This window comes from Mastomys coucha, unplaced genomic scaffold (assembly GCF_008632895.1).
Source record: "Mastomys coucha isolate ucsf_1 unplaced genomic scaffold, UCSF_Mcou_1 pScaffold21, whole genome shotgun sequence".
Taxonomy (NCBI): domain Eukaryota; kingdom Metazoa; phylum Chordata; class Mammalia; order Rodentia; family Muridae; genus Mastomys; species Mastomys coucha.
This window is the reverse complement of record NW_022196904.1, coordinates 143,461,106-143,469,402: the sequence shown is the minus strand read 5'-3', so window position 1 is coordinate 143,469,402 and position 8,297 is coordinate 143,461,106. Positions and strand designations below refer to the sequence as shown.

Below are 8,297 nucleotides of genomic sequence, written 5' to 3'. Positions count from 1 at the left end.
CATAAAACTTCCAGAGAGCAAGCAAGAATGATCATTAAACAATGTCCTAAATGTGTTATCTTATCTCCAGTCCCACATTTGGGGGTCAACTCCAGAGGACTGGTACCTAATAGCATCTGGCAAATGGATATAACACATTATGCAGAATTTGGAAAGCTTAAATATTTGCATGTCTGCATTGGTACCTGCTCAGGATTTATTTTTGCTTCCCTGCAAACAGGAGAAGCCTCTAGAAATGTTATTGATCATTGTATACTAGCTTTCAGGGCTATGGGACTGCCCCGAACCATTAAGACGGACAACGGTCCCTCTTACACTGGGAGGAATTTTTCTTCCTTTTGTAAAGATTTTGACATTGTTCACAAGACCGGAATTCCTTATAATCCTATGGGTCAAGGTATTGTTGAACGTGCGCATCGTACGATCAAAAACTGGATTTTTAAGACCAAAGGAGGAATCCTTTTTCCCAGAGGTCCCCCAAAGCGCATCTGGCATTTGTCCTTTTCATTTTGAACTTTCTGCAGATCGATATTAATAATCGTTCAGCAGGGGACTGACATTGGCATCCTGAATCAGTAAATTCCCATGCTATGGTGCAATGGAGGGATCCACTCACTAATACGTGGCTTGGTCCAGACCCGGTCCTGGTTTGTGGCAGAGGTTCTGTCTGCATATTTTCCCAAACCGAGGAGGAAGTGCGCTGGCTTCCAGAAAGACTGGTACGACAGATTGATTCAGAAAGGCCAATGCCTTAAGATAGGCTCCCCCCTGCCAGTTTTGCCCTTGATAGGCTTTTTTACTCCACCAGTTTTGTATGGTTTTGTGTGTGTGTGTGTGTGTGTGTGTGTGTGTGTTCGTTTGCTTTGGAAAACTGCTAAAATCTGCTTATCCCGACTCAAGCAGAAAAGCTCACCCTGAGCAAAGTTTCGTGACCGGTTCAATGTTTGCTGGAGCAGGCAACTCCCGAGAATGCCTGGATCCTGCTAAATGACCAGCTTCTCAAGAAAAACCTGCTTATCCGGATTCAAGCAGTAAAGCTCCCCCAGAGCAAAAGTTTCGTGACTGTTTCAATGTTTGCTGGAGCAGGCAACTCCCGAGAAGGCGTGGCTCCCACTTAGCTTTCAGCTTTCCAAAGGTTAATTCAGTTTCCAGAGGCTTCAAAGGACTGATTTACATTTTCCTGAGACCATTTCCTGGCAACCGATTCGGAGCCCTAGCTCCCAGCTGCACCATGCCCCGCCCTGTTGAATCCAGCACGTGACTGACAGAGTTACATCAGCCAGTTTCAGAGATTGTGATCAGCTTTCGGACCCTGGGTTTTGCGGACGAGCCTTGGCATTTTGCATGGAGGATGGTGCATCTAGATGACCCTTTTCTGGCTGGGATGTTGCCCTAGGCTGGCACGTGGTCGAAGGCCATCTGGGTTACAGACGTTTCATGACCTGGATTTCCCACTGTGCATAAGTGCCTTGGGGGACAGAGTCAGAAGGTGTTATGCACTGCTATGTTGCCCATGTATTCGTGTCGAGATCCTATCGCATTTCCCTGCATCATTTTTAAATGAAATCGGGTGAAGTGTGGTGTCCTGCTGCGCTGCTCTGCCCTGCGCGACAGAGGCAGCTGCTCTGCCCTGTGCGACAGGCGTGAATTTCCGGAGGCAGCTGCTCTGCCCGGCGCAACAGGTGTGAAGCACCAGAGACAGCACCAGAGATCAAAGACAGACCTGGTAGCCTAGACTTCAAAGGAACTGAGACCTCTAATCTGCTTTCCTGCCTAGAGCCCTTGCTTGAAGGATGTTATTTCCCTATTCTCACGTCTATGCTAAAAGCCAAAGGATTGTTCTGCCTTAGCTATATATATCTTGGTTCATTTAGTAAAAAACACACCTTGAAAAAGCTACTTGGTGTCGTGTTCTTTTGTCTCCCACCCCGCTTATTTTCACAGAAACTCAATTACCCCAGTTCGTGAAAACCCACGAAGGAAGTGAAACTGCGGGACGGTTTCCTTCATCACCCTGATACCCAAAGCACATAAAGACTCAACAAAGTAAGGGAATTGCAGGTCAATTTCTCTTGTGATGGAGATCCAAACATACTTAATACAATACTTGCATTCCAAATATTAGAACATACCCAAAAGATCCTCTACCATGATCAAATAGCTTCATGCTAGAAATACAGGATTGCTACATCGTATAATCAGCAAATGTAATCTGTGTTTTTGTGTGTGTCTATGTGTGTATGTATGTTCATATGTATGTGTACATATTAAAATTATTCTCCTATGGCATTGTTCATGTTGGATGTATTCCACCCAGTAATGTACAACCTCTGCCTAAGTCAAGAATGAGCTTTAGATTACACTTCGTTGTCTTTCTTAACACTTATGAATGCTGTCCTCTAAGTATGTTTCTCATATGCACCAAGACCATTTTCATAGTACTAAAAACATCTATTCATAATTTTCTGTTATTTAATAAATAATTGCTTAAGAGTTGCCATTTCAAGTTTTCAAAATATCTCCTTATGATGTAGATTTTAGATATCTCTTGCAAGGGCTTAGTGGTGGGAAAACAGGTATTGTACTAACTGTAATGTTTCATCTGAGTTAACAATGACTTTTCTTTACTTTTCTTTTTTCTTTTCTTTTTCCTCTTTCTCCCCCTCCTCTTCTATTGCCTTTGTTGTTCTTAATCATAACGAATCATCAAGGCAAGGATTGTGGAAGGAAATACAACTGAGATAACCCAATCCATCTCTCTGGGGTTTTCAGATTCCCCAGAAATCACAGAACTACTCTTTGTCTTATCTGTACCTGGAATATGTCCCTCATTGTTTTAATAAGTGTGGATTCACACTTCTACACACACATGTATTTCTTTCCAGTGACCTTTCCTTCAAAGACCTCCACTATATCAGCTCAACAATTACCAAGATGCTTTCCAAATTCTTCCAAGAAATGCAACCTATCAGCTTTCTGGGCTACATGGTAAAATATTTTATCTTTTTTCACTACAGTACTAAGTGAATCTTTCCTCATGACAGCTATGTCTATGACAAGTATGCTGTCATTTGTAACCCTCTGCTCTATCACCAATCATGTCACCCACCCTCAGTGCTTCGGTGGTTGTAGAATCCTATGTGACTAGAAACCCAGCTTCTTTATCTCAGATTTGTACCTTGTTGTAGCTCCATTCTGTGAACCTAACATAAACAGACATTTCATCTGTGACAAGTCCCAGCTGTTAAATCTATCATACACTGACAAATTCTTTGTATACTTTCTGCTTCCCATATTTATTAAGTTGTTTGGAATAGTGAAAGGCTTACTTATCATAGCAAATGGCTACGTAGCCATATCTGAAGTGTGTAGTTTCTACTACTCCACTTTTAGCTTGAGCTGACCGTACTGCAAGACCCGCTCAAGTTCCCTTGGATTCTTGAATGAAAGACACATACACATTTGCTTACTCTTTATATGCTCTTAGCTCAATGGCTGGGCTCTCTTAATCCTTCATCAACACTCCTTTTTCTGTCCTCAACTTTAGTTGCCTGGTTACTTTCTCCTGCTCAGCATCCTAAATCTGATCTCAATTTAGTTGTGTTTCTAATCTCCCCTACTACCCTAGGCCCAGTTAGGGAAGTGGCCAATGTCCCCTCCACCTGAGATTTCACATGGCTGGTGGCTCTCTCTCCCTCTGAAGCACTGCGACTTCTTCTCTACTCCTGTGTCTGCTAGCCTGCATACAGGAACCTGGAAGTTCTGCCTCTCAGGCCAACTATTAACTGCCAGGCCCTTAGGACCAACAATATGAATGAACTAGTAACACCAAAGCTCCTAGGGACTAAACCACCAAACAAAGAGAACACATTGTGGAACTAATGACTCCAGCAGCATATTGATAGCAAAGGATGGCCAAGTTGGTCATCAATGGGAGGAGAGGCCTTTGGCCTTGTGAAGGTTCTACGCCCCTGTGTAGGGGAATGCCAGGGCCAGTAAGCAGGATGGAGTGGGGTGATGATCAGGGGAAGTGGGGAGGGAACAGGGGTTTGTTTTAGTTTTTGTGGGGAGAGGGGAAACTGGAAAAAGATATTGTGTGACATGTATATAAAGAAAATATTTAACAAAAATAAATAATAATAATAATAAAAGAACCAATTGGGGAACAGAACTTTCAGTGTTCACTTGGAGATTCCCAATGAGAGCATTGGAACCAACCCCTACACAAGTCCTACATAAAATGAAAACCCTACATAACATGAAACCCCTACATAAAATGAAAGCAGGTCTGATGTCTTCAACACCTGTGCTTCATACCTTACAGATGCTGCCCTGTTCTTTACCTCAAGTTTATCTATTTGAGTTCCAGTTCTGGCAGCTCCTTCACCTTTGACAGATTTGCTTTCATATTCTGCCCTGTGGAGATTCCCATATTGAATCCCTTGATTTATAGTCTTAAGAAGTTGGAGCAGTGGACTTCCTGTTTCCAAGGTCACAAATATACATCTTTCTGATAGATTTGTCAGCAATCTACCACCATGTGTGCATGAATGATATATTACAAAATTCACAGGATTTAAACAAAGGCTCAGTTTGATATAGAAAATCATATTAGTATGAAACAATGGTTGTTCTATGTCAGGACATAGGAACTTGAGTTATTGAGTCTTGGAGAATTATCGCTTTAGTGACTTCATAGGTGATGTCAGCTTCCATTATTCTATTCAGAGGTATTTATGATAATTGATTTTTGAAACTTTTCCACATTTTAGGTGTGGAGACTGATGAATGTACTATACAGAGGATGTTTGCAGGCTGAAAATACAATTTTACATTGATGTAGTAAAGCCTACTGAAATGACCAATGTGATAGAACTGAAGGTTTTCTAAGGTGACCCTTATTGTGAGTCATTAAATAAAATCTTCTTCACATCTTTCTCTATTACTGCTGTTGGCTAAAAATGAAAGAAAAAAACTATATTATACAAGGTGAAAGCAAAATGGTCCAATATTTTCAAGTGGAAGTTATAAATATGTCTGGTGAGTTGGGTTTTGCATCCAGAATCCATGCCAAAGACAAAAGCAATCACTGATGTATCCCAAGCCACTCTCATCATATCTAAATGAGACTCCATGGTGTTCATAGCTGAAAGAAACTCATTACCAAGTTGGTTTTGATAATGCAAGAGTCACCTTGAGTTAGGTTTAGGAAGATTTGTATGATGTCATTGTAATAAGTGTCAAAGAAAACTGGAAGGCTGGGTAAACATTGTAATAGAAGGTACTAAAAACAAAAAAATATGGGGAAATAATATACATTATTTCTTATCACCTATATCCAATACTTTGTGTTTAAAATAAGAAGGTGAAGGAGATGTTGCAGTGGATGGAACAGAATAATTATTACCTGTATGCTTGTATCTTTTGTTCAAAATAGGACTATTATTCAAAATTAATAACAATAATGACTTGTTTTGCTTTATAAGCAAGACTTGAATATTCTGACTTAAACCAAATGTTATGAACACATGTTATTTTTAGTACTTTTGTTAGATACTATTGTCTAGGGGGATAAATCTATCAGGAACTCATAGGTGACACCATTTGACTAAGACCGGAGGTGAAGATAGAGTCAAAGGTTTTACCAAATATTCCTTGAGTTCATACATACCTAGGCTTGAAAGAATAGGGGCTTAAAAAACACTTGTGAGAATGGAGAGATTCACCCCAAGGCAACTGAAAGGAGAACAATAACTATTATTTTAGATGTATTTACTGTTGGTGAATGACAGTTTCCCAGCGTGTATGTGTACCATGTGTGAGCCTGGTACTTGCTGAGGTCAGAAGAGGGCATCAGATCTCCTGGAACTTAAATTACTGAGCCTTATAAGCTGTTATGTACATACTGGGAACTGAACATGGGTTCTCTGAAAGAGCAGTACCAACTCTTAATCTCATAGTCATCTATTACAGCCCCCAAATGAAGTTTTGTTGCTGAAGCAAATGGGAGGAAAAAAAGGAAAAGAAAGAAAGGAAATCAATATTCTCAAATTATGATATTTTTAGAGTCCCAGAGATCTTTGGGGTATACTTCAGTTTTCTCAGTCTCAATGGACTTAACTGACCAGCCCACAGTGGTCCATGTAGGTAGTGATCATGCCTGGAGTAAGACCTAGACACCCAAAAGAAAATGAATTGTTTTCATTCCAATGAAAGTGTGTCATGGTAAAGTTTCTTGATGCTAGAGAGTGATTCAGAGCACTTGATGCTTTTACAAAGGGTCCAGATTCAGTTCAAAGCTAGAAGTTTACAACCACCTGTAGCTCCCCAGTTCCAAGGGATCCAGTGCCTTCTTCTGGCCTCCACAGGCATGTACATAGTACATATCCATGCATGCAGGCAAAAACCCATACACATATAATAAGGAATTTTTAAGTCAATCAAAAGGAAAGACACTTCTTGGCCATGACTCAAGAGACAGAGGAACTCCTTCTATTATTTTATGTTCTTGGAGTGAGTTCTGTTTATCAAGCACCATGTGAAGACCTTCTTATTCACATCTTATTTGATGACCTCAACACCCTTTCAGACAGAAGTCATTATTATATTAATTAAAGCTATTAACATTTTCATATTTGTTTACTGTGGATAATAAATTTTTGTTCCTAAGAACTATATTTTTAATTAATTAATTAATCAATTTTTATTCATTTTATATTTTAGCACTAGTCTAAGTCTGTTTGGGTGTGAGGTTTATTTCTAGCTTAGTATATCTTAAAGTGAAAGGCTGTGTTTCAGTAGAAGAGGCCAGCTTCTTAGATCCAAAGAAAGGAAGTCTCATAGGAGAATAAGGCAAAGGACATTGTTAATGGGCAGCCAAACCCAATATGATTACTCCAGAGAATAATTATTACTTAGTTGACATTAGCTCTAATGGTTACTCGGCCTTACAAATTGAATCCTGGGGGAGCTGTAGCAAGCAGCATCTGGGAGCTGGGATGGAGGAGAGGGTATCTCTTCCCACTAATGTAATAAACTCCCACAGGTCATTTGAAAACTTTAGTGACAAAGCAACAGGGGTTCCAGAACCACACATTTTTATTTACACGCAGTTAATGTATATTAAAAAGAAAAATGATATAAGCAGAAATGAGGCACATAGCACAGGGAAATGCAAATGAACCAAAGATTACAGAAAAGGCTACACCTGAAAAACCACCAATACTTTCTTGGTGGTGCAAGATCACAAGACACTCTGTCTAAAGAAATTCAGTAAGTCTAACTCATTCGGTCCTACTTCATTCTCCTGAAAACAGTACATTTCAGCTCATCTCAACTTTCTTCTGAAAAAAAGGCATAGAAACGCTGCCAGGTCTTAAGCCTATACAAATTGAGTCTGTCACACCAGTACCTGGCACATAGCAAGTATTAAATAAGTATTTATTCACAGTTATATTATATGGGATTATACCTTAGAATCATTGTTTGTGTATAAAAACAGGTTATATGTTTTATTATAATAATATACCAAGCATGGAATATCTCGTTTTCTCCATCTATGGTAATTGAGAGTTTTGCTGGGTATAGTAGTCTGGGCTGGCATTTGTGTTCTTATAGGGTCTGTATGATATCTGCCCAGGATCTTCTAGCTTTCATAGTCTCTGGTGAGAAGTCTGGTGTAATTCTGATAGGCCTGCCTTTATATGTTATTTGCCTTTTTTCCCTTACTGCTTTTAAAATTCTTTCTTTGTTTAGTGCATTTGGTGTTTTGATTATTATGTGACGGGAAGAATTTCTATTCTGGTCCAGTCTATTTGGAGTTCTGTAGGCTTCTTGTATGTTCATGGGCATCTCTTTCTTTAGGTTAGGGAAGTTTTCTTCTATAATTTTGTTGAAGATATTTACTGGCCTATTACATTAGGAGGCTTCACTCTCTTCTATACCTATTATCCTTAGGTTTGGTCTTCTCATTTCATCCTGGATTTCCTGGATGTTTCGGGTTAGGAGCTTTTTGCTTTTTGCATTTTCTTTGACTGTTGTGTCAATGTTTTCTAAGGTGTCTTCTACCCCTGAGATTCTCTCTTCTATCACTCGCATTCTGTTGGTGATGTTTGCATCTATGGCTCCTGATTTCTTTCCTAGGTTTTGTATCTCCAGGGTTGTCTCTCTTTCTGATTTCTTTATTGTTTCTATTTCCATTTTTAGATTCTGGATGGTTTTGCTCATTTCCTTCACCTGTTTGATTGTGTTTTCCTGTAGTTCTTTAAGGGGCTTTTGTGTTTCCTCTTTAAGAGCTT

At 39.7% G+C, this 8,297-nt stretch overlaps 1 pseudogene; it reads left to right on the top strand.

Annotated features, from left to right (window-relative positions):
• The first annotated feature begins 590 nt into the window (after positions 1 to 590).
• On the top strand, positions 591 to 3,403 carry LOC116101412 (annotated as a pseudogene).
• The last annotated feature ends 4,894 nt before the right edge of the window (positions 3,404 to 8,297 follow it).